Raw genomic sequence first — 18,634 nt, 5'->3', positions numbered from 1 at the left:
GACGCACATCTGAAATTCAAAGCAAGACCTCCTGACTGCAGTTATTGCCATTTTCCATTATCTCGTGCTGTCTACTGATTCTGACATTTTAAGCTAAGCAGACTTCTAAGTCGCTACCTAAAATAGACATGTCACCGGCATGCTCCTTGGAGGTCAGCGATTTTAGAACATGGGTGTGAACCCAAGACCGTAGGCTGCAACTCTTGTTCCAAGAATAGCTTTGATATTTGTTTATTTTTATTTTTTTATATCCCAGATTGTATAGAACAAAGAAAGTTCTATCCTTGCTAGTGAGGGTAGCTAGCAGCAACTGGCATGGCAACTGTCTACAATTAATTGGCCTCCTGTGAGTCACGGTTACAGCTCCATAGCCACAGGGCTTGAGCTAACCTTGTACTAACTGGGAAAGGAACTTGGAATTAATTCCAGTGTCCCTGAAGTTCCTCTGCCCTCTGTTCTTGGGCAAGCATGACTTTTCTTCATTCAGCTGTTTTTCCAATTTCTATTAAGTAGTAGTCACACTGTGCTAGGGAGAGACGTCCGCATCAGAAATGACCAGCACACCCTCGTCGCTCGTCTCAGGCTGCCCACAGAGTCTTAGACTTGCAGATACAAATACCACTCTGGCGTGTTCCCAAAGCACCATCAGACTCCACTGACCCTAAACATAACCCATGACCCTGTGCAAAGAGGCTGCTCAAGCAAAGTATCCCAACCGGGCAGCTTAAACAACAGAAATTTCTTTTCTCACAATTTGGGGGCTTAAAATCCAAAATCAAGGTGTTGGTAGATTGGTTCCTTCTCAGGGCAGCGTCTCTTCTGGTCTTGCTGAGGGACATCTTCTCCCTCTGTCTCATGACTTCACCTCCCATCTAGGCCATTCACGCTGGATTAGGGCCACCCCAAGGACGGAGATCCTGACATTGTTTGGATCCGAATCATCCTCCAGAGGTCCATGTGTGAAAGACTTCTGTCCCCAAGTGGAACTACTCGAATGTTGTAGAACCTTTAAGGGAGGAGGTTAGTGGGAGTTTTCAGTTTGGGGCAGAATGCCCTTGAAGGGAATATTGGGACCCCCAGGATCTTTCTCCCTGTCTGTTTCCTGGCTGCCATGAGATGAGCCGCTTGGCTCCACCTGGAGCTCCAGGCCTGATGCCCTCTCACCATAGGCCCCAAAGCCACGTGGACAATTTATGATGGACTGGAACCTTGGAAACTGAGCGTTAAAGTCAACCTTTTCTCTCCATGGCTTGATTTCTCTCGGGCATTTGTGATAGTGTCGGAAAGCTGACCAATAGACCCTGTCTCCAAGGAAGGCCACGTTCTGAGCTGCTCAAGGTTGGGCAGGAATTTGGGGTTGAGCCAGGTCAACACAGAACACTCCTCTCACTGCCTCTCTTCTTCTGCGTAGTGGAATGATGGGTTCCACCACTGAAACCGGGAGTCCAGGTGTCATCTGGAACTCCTCCCCTCCCTGCTCATAGCCCGTGAGTCACCCACATATTCTTTCTATCTCTTCTTCTTGGTCCATATTGGTTCTGGCTGGATCAGGGCAGTGCTCTTCTGAAGGACCTGGCTGCCTCCCTGTGTCCTCCTGAGGCCAGAGGGAGGAGCACTTCCCCCAGGACAGTGGCTGCCACAGCCTTCCCTGGCTGCCCGCTGGCCCATCTGTGTGCTCAAGGTGCATGGGGACTGTGCCTCCATTGTCTCTGTCCCCAGGGCCTGGCACAGGACCTGGCACACAGCAGGAGCTTGGAGCAGCTTGCTGAGTGGATGCTTGAGAAACTGGCGGGGTCAGTGTCTAGGGGCAGTTCAGGTTTGAAGAGTTGGGATGAAGCATGGGTTTTAAAATTTACATCATCAGAACTGACACAGGAACTGTACATATTTTTGGAGCGCAGTGTGGCATTCTGACACATGTACATGATGGGTCACCATTAGTCAGGGTAACTGAGTCTTTCACCTAAGACTTGTGTCATTTATTTGCATTGGGAATAAATATACAAAATCCTTTCTGCTAGTTATTTTGAAAGAGTCACTGAATTGTTGCTCTGAATAGTTACCCTGCGCTAGGGGACAGTAGCAGTTACTCCTCTCCAGCTCTACCTCTGTGCCTGTCCTGGCTCCGTTCCTCTCTCCCACATGCCTTCCCAGGTCTGGTGACCACTCTTCTGTCTGGGCTCCTTTGAAATCAACTTTTTAGCTTCCAGTAAAGGTGAGGGCAGGCTTATTTCACTTAACCCAATATTCTCCAGTTCCAAGCCTATTGCTGCAAATGACAGAATGTCCTCTTTTTCGCGGCTTAATAACATTCCATCTTGCACATGGAGCGCATCTTCCTTCTCCATTCACCCATGAGCAGCACCTGGGTTGGGTCCTGGGCTGGGTGCTCAGGAACAGTGCTTAGGTGAGTGTGAGCGCAGCGTCTCCTCCAGGTGCTGCTTCCAGGTCCTTCGGTACAGACTCAGCCACAGAACTGCTGGGTCATGTGGCAGGTCTCTTTCCAGCTCTTTGAGGAACCTCCATACTGTTTTCCGAGGTGGCGACAGTGATTTACATTCCCACCAACAGAGGAGGAGGACTTCCCTTCTGAAGTGCAGATTTAATTAACATGGGCCGCCCTCTCTGCCTGGAGCACAGCTTTGCCATGTCCATTTGAAAGATGCGGTAAAAACAAACAAACCAGGGCCGCCATAAGTAATCTGGTCCACGTACACACAGCCACGCACTCCTACCAGCGGGGTACTTCCAGGAAATGCCCATGGAGAGTCTCATCACTGGGTGACAGTCATGTGCACATTGAAGAGAGCACTTCACAAACATAGATGCCACTCACTGATCCTGGGCTGTGTCAAGAAGAGCCATAAACAGGAGATGTGGGGGGCTGCCCCCCGGCAACACAGCCTAGCACTAAATGGTAAATGTTATTTCACTAAAGTTCAGGAGAGTAAATATACACGCCAGAACACGGCCACGGGTGGCTATCCTCATGGTGGCTAACGACACACCAGACCCAAGCGAACAACATGTTGTGCGTGATGTCTTGATGGCGATGTGGTCAACAGGTGGCAAGAATCTTTCAGTTCCATTTCAGTCTGAGGGGACCCCCATCTGGTTGTTGACTGAAATGTCATTAAGCAGGTGTGACTCTATTTAAATTAAATATAATAAATATTATGTATTTATAAATATAAGTATAAGAAACATTAAATATATTGTACATATAACACATAAGCATTATGTATACTATGTAATGTGCATATGTAACATATATGATTGTGATTAGAATAAAGCATGATTAGTATTAGTGTTAGAACCATATATGTACAATGAGTATTACATATATATAAATTTAATAGTGTGAAACAATTAGTGGATAGTTATTAACTATAATACAATTCATAGGCTATGAGTATTGAACATAATTTAGTAATTTACATCATGAGAGAGAGAGTGGTGCTGGAAGACAAGAACTCAGCACGCCAATTTGCAGGCTCCCACTTCTCCATCAACTCACTGAGGTGACAAGAGGCCCTTAGTAGACCCTCAGTGATTTTTTTTTTTTTCAAAGTAAATAACGCTCAGCATTCTGTATTTAAAGTGCTTTCCCTCACAGTTATAGGAAATCTGTACTCTGCCTTCTCCACGTCCCCAGGTAAGTGCAGGATCAGCAGCTCATTTGTCCTCGCTCTCCTGCGTGCCTAGCAAATAGCACGGGCTCAATAAACATTTGTGGAAGACGGAATGAATTTTCAATAAAAAGGATTTTGCAATTCACCTGCGGACCCGGGACATGAAGTGAACAAGACAATCCATGCTCCCGCAGCTGCAGGGAGTGGAGATCCGAGTGGACCTGTTCTAATGGACTTTCCTTCCCCCTTGGTGAGAGTTCTACACCAAGTCCCTCCCTGCTGCCCCTCTCTATGGCCAGCGACACAGCAGTAATAGCAGCCGTGGTTCCCCTGTCCTCACATGGCCGGGTATTGTACCAAGGGGCGTCATGAGATCCTTAAACCACCTTTAGACAAAGTTTCTTGATTTCCCATTTACACTTAAAAATGGGGATTCAGAGAGGGGAAGGGACTTGGGTAAAGCCAGAGACCCGGGACTCCGAGGCTTCTCTGCTGTTAGTCTAGCGAAGCTCTGGATGGCTGACATGGGGACTCCAGTCTGAGAGACCTGGCCTCCATTAAGGCCCCCTGGAGCCCCTATCTGGACAGCTCTGCCTCGGGCTCTGCAGGTGGACAGATTTTCAGCTGGATTTCAATCAGCCTTGTGGCTATTCCAGGGCTATGGGGCTGTCCCCAACTAGCACAGACAGCAGGAATCCAGGGACAGCAGTAATAAGGGAGATGTTTTGGGTCCCCGAGATATGGCTCTTGACAACAGACTGGCAGTTCAGAGCCACATCCTATTCCAGAAAAGCCAGGTGCAGTAGACAAATGATTATAGAAATAACTGTATTTCTATAAAAGGCAGTTGTATTTCTATAAAACTGTGTGGTGCACATTAAGGACTGAATGAGTGACGGTTTTTGGCTGTAACTGTTGGAACTGGGACAAAGCCTGGCTGAAATTCTGGTTACCCAGTAAATGGGAATTTAAGATAGATGATCCTGTTGATGTGCTGAGATTCAGGATTCAGCATCAGAGACTCAACTAATCAGGAGACAGGATAGATGGCTCTAGGGTCTCTATAATGTAGGTATCACGCACCTCTCAGCCTCTTCTCATCATATGCAAAAACTTTAGCTTTGATCACAGGGAAAAACACCCAGTTCTTTCAAAGTGTCACCTGCCACAGTCTGGCTGGGCACAAATCACGAGCCACTGAAGCAGGAACAAACATTATTTCTGAACTCCACCAGCACCCTCCACACAAGCTCCAGGGAAATCCTCCCGAAAGTCACGCCACCCTATGATTGACCACAGGATCTTTACACATGCTGCTGTTCTTATCTATGATGCTCTAGGAACCAGATTGCCTTTATTTTCTTTTGTGTTATTTGTTGCTGCAAATCTGTTGACCTCATGTGACACTCAGTGTAACAAATGAGTGCTGAGAATAAGACACTAGAGGTGTGTGGCTAAGGTAGTAGGAGGAGGAGATGAAGAGTGCGACTAGAATTTTTCAGTTGCTCAAAATATAAGAATGGATAATTATTTTGTTTTTAATGCAAAAGAGCAACAGACACATTGTCTGGGGAGACTTGGTAGCTGCTGTCTCTCTCTCTCTATTCATTACATAAATCAGGGCATCTCTATGTGGAGGGCCAGGACCAGAATCCTCCCTATCCAGGGGCTTGTGGGAATGCAGTTCCCCAGATCTACCCAGACCTGTGGAGTCAGACACTCTCAAGTGTCAGAGGTGGGGGATGGGGGTGCAGCCTGATTTTTAATGAGCTCTCTGGGGGACCCCAGTGCAGCCACAGGAGTCTTCCTGACTGCCGCGCTCTGTGGGAATCCGACGACAGGGCCTCGAGCAGCTCATCAGATGGTTGGTTTAAAGACTGGGCAGGGCCATGTTAGAGTCTGTAAACAAGTCTGGATGGCGCCTGGCATTTTGCCAGAGGGAGTGGTTTGTGAAGTAACGCCAGCGAGCCATTAAGTGTGGAGATTCCTTATTGGTTGACTGATCTATCTAGTTTATGCTAATTAAGATAAGCTGTGTGGAATGTATATATACCCCTCCTGTCCTACAATAAAGGGCTCCCACTCCTGCTGTATCAATCTACGCAAGTTGTTCGTCACCCCCCCGCTTATCTTGCTGCAGCTGGACTGCGGCAGAGCCTGATTATCAGGACATAGTCATAAGCTCCCTGGGGGACTCTGCAGCAGGCTGAGACCCCTGCTCCATGAGGTCTCCTTCCTGCTGTCCTCTAACACTCCCCTTCCTCTTTGCCTGACTGTGGTGACATCACGGCCCGTGGGTTCGGTGTGTGGGATCCTGGAGATGTGGGGTGACTACCGTGGCCTTGTGTGACTCAGAGACACAGGAGGAGAAAACCAGGCCCCTCTCTGCTGGCAGGGCCTTCAGCTGCTGTGCTGGGAGCTGCTCAGCCAGCGGCCACAGCCCCTGGACACAGGTTTGCCAGCCAGTCCCAGCTCTGTCACTTGACTGCTGATGTGACTATTTAAACAGAGCTCCCTGCAGAGGCTCTGGGTTAAGAAGCAAGTGGGCCAAGCAGTGAAGAGTGGAGGTGGGTTCACTCCACCTCACCTGTGCAGAGCTCACTGTGCACCGGGCAGGGTTCCATGTGCTGCACGAATCACTTGATTCTCACACAGCAACAAGATCTGAAACCATGTTGTCTGGCTGCGGCTTCCACAATCTTAACCACTGTCCCAGCAATGGGTCCAGAGGCTACTTGAAGAGAAGGAAGAGGGACATCTCGCACTGGCTAGTTACTCCTTGTCAAGCACTGTGTGGGCCACTTGCCACACAGTTCATGCTCCCTGCCCATCATCAGGCTCCGATACAAGGGCACTCCCTCAAGGTCATCCCACCAGTCACTGGAAAAACCAAAACCGGAGGTGATGGGATTTCAACCCCAGCCTCCTTGGTGCTAAGCCCCTAGCCTCCATGCAAACAATGAAGCAGCCTGAGATGGTGGTCATGCCGGCTGGAGGCCCAGCTCCGTCCCTGGGGCCATGTTGGACTCACTGCTGGCTGACGTTGGGCAGGATGAGCCTGGCAGAGCCTCAGATTCCTGCTCTTTAGGTCAGGGATGATAATGGCTCCTCCACGAGGTCAAGTGTGGGTCACATGTGATGTGATCTACCCAAGGTCAACCCAGACAGGTGCTCAATAAGCTGGCATCTTCCTGGTGCCCTCCTGAGAGACCTGGAAGAGCTGACATCTTGCCCCATCTATTCCCAAGGGCCAATTACTGTTTGAGCAATAAGGAGAGGCAGCCCTAAGATGGGTGAAGTCCCCTCTTTCAGAACTAAACCAAACAGGGTAGCTATGAAGGGATCCTGGACACACAGGAGCAGAAACACTGCCCTGAGCCTGTTTCGGTGACCTCGGTGTGTTCCATGAGTGCCTTCCATGAGCAGGAAAGGCCAGAGCAACCCCCAAGGGTCTCGTCTAAGGCAGCTCAGCATTTGGGAAGGACTTTACTACACCACTCTTGGGCTTTGTGACTTTGAAAAGCTACTTTATCTCTCTGATCCTCAATAACTTCATCTATAAAATGCAGAAAGGGCAGGTGAGGGGTTCACATGCCATAGGCCAGCATGCTTAGTACAGGGCCAGGTACGCAGGAGGTGCTCAGCCAATTTTTATGGTTCTTGCTCTTCTTACTCAAAGACCACTCCATTCAGTGTTGGGATCTTTGGTCTACTAATTCCAGGTTAAGTAGCTTTTCCTCGGGCCCTCTGGGATTTATGCTCATCAACTGCAGGACAGGTAGCTGGGTTGGAAGGGCTCAATCTGAAACCATGGCCACTGCCCCCCCAGCTGGTGCCCTACTACAGTTTTATGTGAATTATTTAAAAGGCCTTGTATCTCCCGGTAGGCAAAGCTGTGAGTCTAACCAGCTGGAGTATGGACAGCCCCTGCTCACCCCCCAGGGTGGGTGTTTTTGTGCAGTGTATGGACGGCCCAGCTGCACATGGCACCTCTACTAAGTAATCCTTGTGTCCCTCATCAGCAATGCTCTCCAAGTGACGGATGGTATGCATGGCCATGAGATGGTCCACAGCCATATAACACTTCCCTCCTAAGAGCTGGGTTCCAGCAAAGGTGTGGCTAGAGTCCTGGCCAGCGTGCAGCCCAGCCCACCAGATGGCTAAGTCCCCTTCTTGGAGCTCTAAATCACAGGGTCAGAGTCACTTGCAGGCTGGCTGCCTTCCACGTGGTGCATCTGGATAGATTTCCTGGGTGACTGCATTTGCATAGTGGGAAGCTGGATTCGCATTTCCAGCCAAATTACAATTTGTACCCACCCAAATTGTGGTTTGGAGCTGTGGTTTTGATAAATGCATCTCTTTCCAAATAAACACCTAAAATAGCAAAACCAAAAATAATCGAACTACTGTTAGGTAGGGTGACCATTTGGTCCATACAATTTATTGTCTAAATTGGGACTCTTTGTGAAACAGGTTGCTATCATTAATCTGCCTTGATTGGTAGGTGTAAACTGGAAATGTTCTGGGTAAAGTGAGTCCTATAGCCACTCTAATAATAAGTCAAGGAAAATAACTTATCTTGTGGCCAAGAGAGAAGAGCATCAGTGGGGCGTGGATTGGGATCCTGTGCATCACTGGAGGTACCTCGACCTGGTTAGCTGGTGGCTGTGTCCACAACACGGGGATAACTCGCCTTGTCTGGGTACCGCGAGTCAGACGGGGGGAGCCGTGTGCAGTCACCGGCTTAAAGCTAGACCTGGGAGCTCGCTTCCCTCCTGCAGCTCTGTGACATCTACGACAGTCCTGCTTCCGAACACAGGGGCAGTGAACCAAACTGCGACTGCGCTTGGCAGACAGCCAGTGCCCGTTCTCAGGCTGACCATTTTTCAGCTCAGCAGTCGGCCTTCATGCCTCCCAGAGCGTCTGTGCTGGCCCAAGGCACCGTCTCACCCAGGGCTCCCGGCAGACTCTGCAGCCTGACCTTGATTTCAACACCTTTGGATGTGAGCAACAATTTCGTGGGAAAGCACCTGCCTGGGTGCACCGACTACTCTACCTGCCATGGCTGCCGTGTTCCCGCCAGCCCTCCAGAGATCAGACACCGGGACTCTCTCTGGGATTTCAAATCCTGAGGCTGAGGTTCTGAACCAGGTGGCTCAGGGCCCGTCACAGCTGGAAGGTGACTCCTGGATCAGACTCATTTCCAGGTCAGTCCTGCAGGGAACCGAGAGGCATCGGCCAGGTCTCCAGACAGGGGTTCCCGCGGGGATGCCTCGTCGAGTTCACCTCATCTTTTCTACCTCTCCATCCTCAGACCTGCTCTCTCTGAAGGGTCACCCGCAGCCCTCCCTATGCCATGAGGAACTTGCAGAGCAAACTGGTTTGCTTTGCCGGCGGACGAGGGCAAGATCATTTCTCTCTTAATGTTGTTTACTAAGCTGTCTCCCCTACTTACACGGTGACACCAAGAATTTGTTTTTAGCCACCTCTCCCTCAGTTACGCCTCAGTGCAGCGTAACACCCACAGGTGTTGAGGAAACATGGAGATGGCCTCAATGGAGGAGGGACAGTCTCTTTGCACTTTTTCCTTCTGTGACCTTTTGGGAAGGCAACGCTCTGTTCCCTTCTTGGCACCCCTGCTGTCCCCTGACGTTCACATGTTACTTGTGACTATTATACGCCACGCCTAGGATAATGTGCCGTGAAGGGAGATCCCTGTGGAGGCACCCCCGGTGACACCGACTAGCCAGATGGATTTGGGAAAGTTGCTTACAAGTGTTCAGAGCGTTAGTTTTGGCAAGGATGCCCTCCTGATGGCGGGCATAAGGAGTAAAGGGGACTATCCTTGCAAGGGGCTCCACACTGCCTGGCCCAGCTGATGTTGACGGGAAGGACTTGGGCTCCTTTCCTACCTCTCCAACAAGATCGTGGACCAGGCAGCCCCCACAGGGGCCAAGAAGGGACAGCCATGAGGAGCTCTGGGAGCTTGGACATGGAGATGCTCAGGACCGGAAATGCTCTTGGGGCATCCACTCTGTCCCCTACCTGGTGCAGGAAGAAGTGCCTGACTCAGCTTCCCCCATAATATTCCCAGAATGAGAACCCAGGAGATGAGGATGAAGAACTAGTTGCCTCCAGGGTACCCTATTGTCGTTTGAGGCAACTCCCAGTGTTTGGCAGGTCTTCCTTGAGTGCAGGTCTATCTTGCTCCTAGGAAACATGGCGCCCAAGGCTGTTACTCTGCTGGCATTCCCAACACCTCCCCTCTTCTCTTTTCCAGTCGGAGCATGTTCAACCCTCCAGCTCTTTGGCAAACAGAACTCTGTCCAGTGGACAATGACCTGGAGGACAATAATTTTTTCACATGTGCCACCGTGGGGCCACCCACCTCTATCAGCACTTCTAGAACCTTCTGTATAACAGTATGTGGGGTAGCATGTATGAATGGATCAAAAAGAAAACAATACTACAAAAGCAGAGGAGATCACGTTGCTGTCCACAACCCCAGTGTCAGTGAACCCAGAGTCCCCAGAGGCATGAAAGTCATCTCACCATTCCTTTGGCTTTGTCGCTTCCCTTTAGAATGGCTTCGTGGCCTGACTGGGCTCTTTTTACACACATAAGGCACATTTCTGATGTGGTTCAGAAAGCAGGTGATCCTCCCTAGACAATCATTTCAATTTAGGTTTCTGCTTTTGCTCACAGAAAGTTGCATCATGTGCTTTAAAAATATATATTTATTTAGCTCTGTCCTGTCCACACTTTGATAGGAAGGCTACCACCAGTTGCACCAAAACCAAATGTTTTGGGGTAAAATATGACGACCTGAGATCTTGGCATGCAAGTGATGGACTAACGTGTCAGAGGCAGGGGGACTGAGGGAGAGGTGGGTGGTTTGGCTTGGTCTCTCCACCTTCTCCCACACATCCTTTGCTTTTAACCACCAGATATCTGCAGGTTGCAATCAATGATAGGACTAAAGTCATCACTCGGTCTCAGCTTCCTGCCTGCTCCCCTCGGGTTCCTGGCAGGACAGACGGCAGTTATTTCCCCCAAGCCCAGTACCAACTCTGAACATATTAGCAACTTCCCTGAAAAGCTTAAACATTGGAGAATGAATGGTCACACTTCACAGTCAAGGATCCAGGCTGGGCTGTACTACGCTCTGCGGAAAAGCATCACTGTGAGAGCTGCACGCGTTCATGCCACTGTGAAGAACAGAATTCTGAAAACTCAGAAGAGGACAAAAATGTCCTCTTGCTCGTGCCGTATTTCGGAAATAAACACTCTACAAAAATTGGCTTGTTTTTTTTTTCCGGTAGTTTTCTAATAGGTATTACTCCAGTGTATCTGGTTATCCTGTACCCTTGATTATTTTTTTTCCCTTTCTGAGTTTATATTGTATTTTGGTGGGCCATGGGAAAGTTTCAATGCCATCATTTCTGAATGGCTACAGAACATTCTATTGTATGGCTAGTTTATAATTCCTCTTAATCAATTCATGTCTTTCAGGAAATCATAATGCTGTATTTCAGCGGACATCTTTGTGCATAGATCTTTGTAGGTTACAGAAGGCAGAGTCTAAATCTGCTTTATGTATGACTGTGTACTCTGTATCCAGCACATTGTTGGACAAACTGCAGACGTGCAGTTAGAGACTGGCTGTTTGACTCTCAGATTTCTTTAGAAGATATTGCGAGGAGTTAGGATTTGTTAGAGTATAGATCTAGAACGTCCCCCAAGGTCCCCTGTATTGAAGGTGTAGTCCTCAATGAAGCAATGTTCAGAGATGTGGCTTTTGGGAAGTCATTGGAGCATGAGGGCTATGACCTTATGGGTGGATTAATCCACTGAGAGCTGAACAGATCATTGGGAGGTGGTGGAAACTGTAAGTGGTGGGGCATGGTTGGGGGGGGCAGGGTAGGTAACTGGGGGTGGGCTCTGGAAGGCTCTTTCTTGTCCCTGTCCCCTTCTGTACCCCCTGCCCCCTGCCGTGGCCATTTGAGGTGAACAACTCTACTCTGCCATACCCTTCCACTATGTTTGGTCTCGTCGTAGGCCCAAAGCAATGGAGCCAGCCAATTATGAACTGAAACCTCTGAATCTATAAATAAATCTTTCTTCCTCTAAGTTGTTTTTGTCAGGTATTTGCCCAAGCAATGAAAAGGTGACTAACATAGGGTTGCACCCTATATTTTATATGGAAGTCCTACGAGTATGAAATTATGAGGTTCAATCCTATGGTACACAGAGAGGTAAGGAGCCCACAGAGGGCTTTTGCTATTTTGAAGAATACATTTTGGTATTGGGAAATCAAACATGTTCACTGGCTTAATGGCTTACAAGCTGTTTTAAATAATGAAACCGTGTCTAAATGTGGCTCACATTTTGATGATAATATACTCATTTATTAATTCTATATACTTAATGTATCCTCCCCCATGTAATTAAGAACCTCATTATCATTACACAGATGCTATCTTCCTGCAACAGGTGAAGTTCGCCAATTTAATTTATCCAACCATTGTCAAGACCTACTCTATTCCAGAGCCTCTTCTATGCGCTGGAAGCACAGAGATGTCTAAGACCCACCCTTAGTTCAAGAAGATCCATTTAGCACAGGAAGATTGGTTGCTAATTGCACGACACTACTACTAGTGCCTGCCATCTAAAGGCAGTTAGTACATACTGTTGAATAGATGATGGGTGGGTGAGTGGAAGGATGGATGGATGTGTGGATGGATGGATAGAAGATTAGGTGGATGAGTGGAAGGATGGATGGATGGATGGTTGAGTGGATGGAATCTGGTTAGAACAATATTATAAAGACAATGTAGACAGCATAGAGGTAAAGGAGCAGGGTAGGCATCCAAGAGGAGACTGTTCATCCACTTAAATTATGCATAGAAATTTTCCAGAGAAAAACAAGGGGAGCTACAAAGACCCTCAGGCTGGAAAATTCAGAGTTACAAGGGGAAGGACAGGAAGGCATGGCTGGAGATGGAAAGGTTGGTGGCGTGCATAACAAGGAGGGATGTTTGTTGTAAACTTTGGCCAATCAGGAAAGACTTGTTCAAGGATTTGGGTTTCCCAAAAAGTGGGTTCTAAGATAAAAATTTAGGTTAAAATTTGCATTTTATTTGGGAATTGATCTTAGGAAGTAAGATGTAGGAGTAGGGTCAGGGCAGAGAAGAGGGGAAAGCCTGTAAATAGCTTGCCCTGGTAAACAGCAGACTCAGTCCTAGTGGGGTCCTCCTGCAAGGCCATATAAAACAAGCCCAATGATTCCCACACAGAGGAGGAGGAAGCTCAGTACTTGATCCCCAGACTCATGCTGCAGGTGCTGTGAGACATAATGTCCTGGGGACATTAACTCCAGGGCACTTCCAGCCTGCCTGAGCATGTGCCAAGTTGCAAACCAGAAACAAAGCTGAGGCAGAGGCTGCAGCTGTCCACTGGCATGAACTGAGGCTATGTGCAGTGATCTAAGGGATAGGGACATGGATGTATCTGCTTCAAAGCCCCTTGGACAATAGGCTAGATCACTGTAAGCAAACTCTGCAACTCAACAAGGAAACGAATCCCAGTCCAATGACTTGATCCCATTGGCAGTCCCTACCTGGTGTGTGCTAAGTCCTAAAGCCAGCAAGGGGCTTCTTTTCTGCTTTTTCTATAGCTTCCTCCTGTCTCTGCTTCAGTGCCACCCACTCAGGGAGGACATCTTTGATAATTCAATCTGCAAGCAGTCTCTCTTTCCCTTTTATTCTGTGATAACAACTTGCTCCCTTCCTTCACTGCATATAATAAATGTATTTGTTACATATGTATGTGTGGGTACATGTCTGTGTGGGTGTTATCTAAACACATGTAATATGCATATATGAATATGTATCTGTTTGCCTTTGGCTATGTGCCTATTTATCCCTGAGAACAGAGACTGCTTGTCTCTGCATTCCAGAGCTGCCTCGCATTGAACAAGTGTTCAAAAAGGTCTACAGGGTTACTGCAGAAAGTTTGCCACCTGCCTCATGCACTTTCTGGCAGAGGATGGTAGGGAAAGGCAGGGGCTATCCCCTCCCTCTCCTCCCAGGCCTCCAGGTCTCATCTGTCTACACCATGGGGTCATGTGGCTGGGAAAGATCCCTGCACAAGGGAGCCCAGTCTTGGAACTGAACACACAGCCTTTTTCTCACCCTGGGGATAGGCTCCTGAGAACAGGGCTCCCTTCAGTTGCTGCTTTTGAGGCTTAACATATTTGCCCTTCTTAATGCATTCCTAACCGGACATGCACCTCTAATTACTTCAGGTCTGGGCTTCCACCCTCACTAGCATAATTAGTCCCTTGGAAGGTTTAGAACTCTTTGTGGGAGAACTCGGGGCTTCGTGGGAAGTAAAGGAGTACCAGATAAAATTTGTATGTGCTAAATCTAACAATCCTATGGGGACCGACCTTCTGTTGGGGTTCTGGAGGTGAGAGACGCAATAGGACCCCTCTGAGCTGGGTGGGTTGGTGCTCCACCCCCAGCTCCATGAGGTGCTCTCCCACAACTCAATTGGCTTCTAAAGGCCAGCAGAAGCCCATATGCCAGCAGGAAAGACAGCTTGTAGCAAGGACACTTCGGTGCTCCAAAAATAGGTGAGTGGTCAGGAGCCATGAGCAGATGGGGAGACCTGTACCTGCTGTCTCCGTCCACATTTTCTGACTTATAATTGTGGTTCAAAACGCTGATTTTGAGAAAGACTCATCCGGGTGTGGATTTTGCCTCCATTCTTTGCCAACCATGTGACTTTGTGAAACTGGTTTTGCTTCAGTCAGTCTCAATTTTTCAAATCTCAAAATGGGTTGATGGCCATCGTCTATCCCTCATAAAGCTGTTGTGAGCATAAATGAAACAATGAATGCAAAGCTCTTAGCGGCGTGCTTGTGAAAAATTGAGCGTGGAAAAACACTGCACGCTTAATTTTACATATATATGGTGCATATAAATTTACCCAGTAAATTTTGAAAATTGCTACTTGGTATCATCTTGAAATTCATTCATCCATCAATTTAACTCTTCCAAGAGTTATGAATATAAATTAGTGGCACTGGGAGTGTGGAAAGTGGAGGGGTGTGGGGAAGCTAGCATTACAGGGGGACTTGGGCTCTCCTGATGGTCCCTGGTCACCTCTCTTACTATCACCCCTGCTCCTCGGGCTTAGCTGGACCGGATGCTTGCAGCTCTGGGCTTTTGTGCCCACGTCCTGGATGCTGGGAAAACTCCTTTATATCCTTCAGAGCTCCGTTAACCTCCAAGCAATCATTTCTCCCTGAATGCTTCTGATGGTTCTATTATTATAGACTTTTCATGTTTCCTTGCTTGTTGGTCTCCTAAAGAGAGCTAGGAGCCACATGAGTGCAGGGGCTGTGTCTTGCCCATCTTTATCTGCAGGGCTCATATGGGACCATGCCAAGTAGGGACACATCCATATAAGTACATTTCAACTGACCCCTAAACTTAGGTCATTCAGCCCCAGAAATAGTTTCTAATGTTTGCCCTAAAAAACAGCAATCAGCTGGATTCGAGGGCCTTTGGTAGCTTCTTTTGAAGGGTGCCACAATATCTTTAAGTGAAGCTAAGACTTATCCCTGCAGGAGGTGAGACTTCTTTTACCACCACATCCCAACACTACCCTAAGCTAGGATCATCTTCTGATAATAACAGCTTCCAGGCTCTTTTGAGAGAGACCAGGATGCAATGGTCTGCCCTCCAGTACCCCAACATGGTAATCAGTGGGTATGAAGATCTGTCACATGCAATGGTCAACAAGCAGGGAATCCAGGTGGGCACCTTCCCAATGGTGGAGTTCTGTATGACAATTTCTACACTTGAAACATGCTATTGCTGCCTATAAGACCATTTGATTTAATGGTTAACTTTTATATCCATGTAGTTTGCTTAAGGTTTAAAGCTGATGTTATTACAAACCCAATTCAACCTGAACATGGACAGAGCAAACAAAATTATAAAAGAAGGATGCTTACGTAGAATATTTGCCTCTTCATATCCATGCTGGACAGTCTAACAAGATCATTTCCAATACTACACTTAAAAACAGCAAGTGAGTACTATGGTCCAGACCCTTTGCTGACTATTGAATACAGGTGAAATGAGTTTTCTCATTTTACAAATGAGTAAACTGAGATGTAGAGAGGTTAAGAAAGGTTACAAATCAGCAAATAGCAGAGCCAGGAACTAAACCCACATCTGCCAAGCACGGAGCCCTGACCTCTGCGCTCTACCACCACAGGAACAAACATGTGGGCTGCTATGTGGCTGTGTATTTTATAGATACTGTTGGTCTGTAGTATTTCTCCTGCCTTGGAAGACTGAATTGGTTCAAGGTGAGGAAGACATGAATGCCATACAGATTCACAGACAAAAAAAAAAGAGAGAACTGAAGATAAACAGTAGCCCAACACTTTTTTTTTTAATTGGTTATTCAAAACATTACAAAACTCTTGACTGGAAAAAAATTTTTTTTAGAATATCCATTCACATGTGACAGACAGGCACCATTTTATAAAACCTTCCTGTCCACCCCACTTTCTACATAATAAGGTAGGTTGCCCCTCTGCAACATAGCTGTGGTTGAAGAGGCACTGGTTGAAGATGCTTCATCCAGTCCCACGTGGATCTCTAAATCCAGGACAGCTCTTCAAGTGAAAGTTTTCACCCAGAAGGTAAAGACAAGCAGCATCACAAAAAAAAATTATAGGACCACCAATGAAGGCAGACAGGGCCCATAGATCAGTGGGTCCACCTCATCTCCCAGAAACAGCATCTGGTCTAATTCATCTTGCAGAAGAAACACAGGATCCACCACCTTCTCCAGAAGCAGCTGGTCTACCTCATATTACAGAATAAATACCAGGTCCACTACCTTCTCCAGAATCATCTGGTCTACCTCATCTTACAGAAGAAACACTGGGTCCACCTCATTTTACAGGAGAAATTGAAGTCCAAGGATGGAAAAGGGCTCATCAGGGGTTGCACAAGGATGACAACAGATGGAAGGATGTAGCCCTGGATGCCTGAATCTCTGAACATAGCCCCTCCTCCAGTCCTTGAGAGAGCCTGGAGAGGACCCTGGAACATAGCCATCTCAAAATCACCTGGCTCCCACACTGGCCTGCTCCAACCTATTCACCCTCCCTAAGATCCTTCACATAGGATCTTATAGAACTGTCGACCATGAGTCAAATCTCTGCTCAAACTCTCTTATGACCCCACATGGCTTTTGATAAGCATGAGGGTGCAGTCATCCACATGGCTGCTCTGTGGTCACATACTAACCCATCACGGTCACTCTTTCTGATCTCCTCTCTCGCCATACTCCATCAGTTCCCCACATGCCCAGGTCCCACATTGGTGTCCATTCTAACTCAGTCCCTTCCCCTTTCACTTCTTTCTCCCCTGACCCTCCCCATGTGTGTGTGGACACCAGTCCCAAGTTTAGCTGCTAAGGAGACTCTGATTCCCGAGACCAGGGACTTAGGTCCTCCTGTGCCACAGCCACAGTTTCCTTTGCTCCTGCCTCCAGGAGCAATCACCACTGCCACAGGAGAAGGCTGGGCCCCTCTGGCAAACCTATGTCACATTTATGAGACTTCAGGCCTCAGGAAGGTGGGAGCAGTTCTGAAGAGTTTCCCCCAAGGCCTGCCCAGGAAGGGAGGCGAGACTTGCTGGACCTGCCCTTGCTGCTGGTTTCCACAGCCAGGCCCCCTGTGACGGCTACTGGCTGCTCTCTTGCTCTTGGTGTTGAAACAGAAAGAGAAGAAGGGAAGAAAAAGAGAAAGGAAAAGAAGGAAAGAAAGAGAAAACAGAAGAGAGGGAGAGAGACAGTAGACAGAAAGTCAAAGGGACAGAAAGAGGTGGAACGAGGAAAGGGGAGGGCAGGTAACGAGGCACAGGAGGTGTGGGGTGGGTAGGGAGCTGTGGGGTGGGGAGAAGCTCCCTGGCTTGGATGAGGGAGGGCTGGGCGGCTTTCATCTCCCCTCCCCATCACACAGTGGCGGGGCCCAAACATGTTTTGAGCAGGGAGAGCGTGAATGGAAAAGGGAATGTGTTGAATCTGTGCTGGGTGAGCTGCAGGAGAAGCCCCGTCAGGTCACCAGCGGTCAGCCTGGGAGACAGGGTGCCCAGGGCTGGGGCCACCACCACGGGTGTCAGTGAGGGCAGAGACCACACGCCTCAAATGTGAAGAGGCCACCACTGGCCATGTCCCACTCACCCTCCTGCCAAGCCGACTCCTCTTGTTAATTAGGCGATAATATTCTGAAAAGCAACTGTGGCCTTTCTAGTGTGTCGCCGGGGAAGTGGATGGGTCCCCGGGGTCATATAAACTCGGTAAAGACTAGTCTATGTGTTTGGAGTTTTTGGCACGTGACCAAGGGGCCAGAACTCTGGAGCTAAATTTTCCTTCAACTTTAACTGTGTTGGCTGTGTTCAAGGAAGGTGCCTTTGGGGAAGGGGCTCGTGAAATCATTTCACGGAGCCTGCAGAGCACGGAGCAGCAGCTGTCAGGGAAGATACAGGAAGGGAGGCGAGACTGGCTGGATCTGCCCTTGCTGCTGGTCTCCACAGCCAGGCCCCCTGTGACGGCTACTGGCTGTTCTTTTGCTTCTGGCTATAAATGTCAAATTATCACTGAGTAATATTTGCTAATCAGATAATGATAACAATGTGCCAGTAATACTAATAGTCCTAACAGCAGCTAACATTTGGATTTTCAACGTGCCGGAGCGCATGCTGGTCCTACTGTAAGACCCCCTCTGTAGAACACCACACACAAGCTATGAGATGGGAATTGCACACATTTCTTTTACAGATTAAAACAACGAGGTCCAAGGAAGTCAAAGTTTTGCCAAGGTCGTTCATTTAGCCCCTTATGACTTTCATTCTTCCCCCTGTGACTTCGTTCTTTTTGCAAATATTTATCCAGCTACAGCAGTTGCTGGG

The 18,634-nt window shown here is 48.1% G+C and overlaps 1 protein-coding gene across 7 annotated transcripts in view; it reads right to left on the bottom strand.

The window, feature by feature from the left end:
• Vat1l (vesicle amine transport 1 like) overlaps positions 1-18,634 on the bottom strand; it is a 144,433-nt gene that overhangs the window by 86,318 nt on the left and 39,481 nt on the right. The gene's annotated exons all lie outside the window — the stretch shown is intronic.

Source organism: Marmota flaviventris, chromosome 18, assembly GCF_047511675.1.
Source record: "Marmota flaviventris isolate mMarFla1 chromosome 18, mMarFla1.hap1, whole genome shotgun sequence".
Classification (NCBI taxonomy): Eukaryota; Metazoa; Chordata; class Mammalia; order Rodentia; family Sciuridae; genus Marmota; species Marmota flaviventris.
The sequence above is the reverse complement of the archived record's forward strand: the minus strand, read 5'-3'. Positions and strand labels throughout refer to the sequence as shown.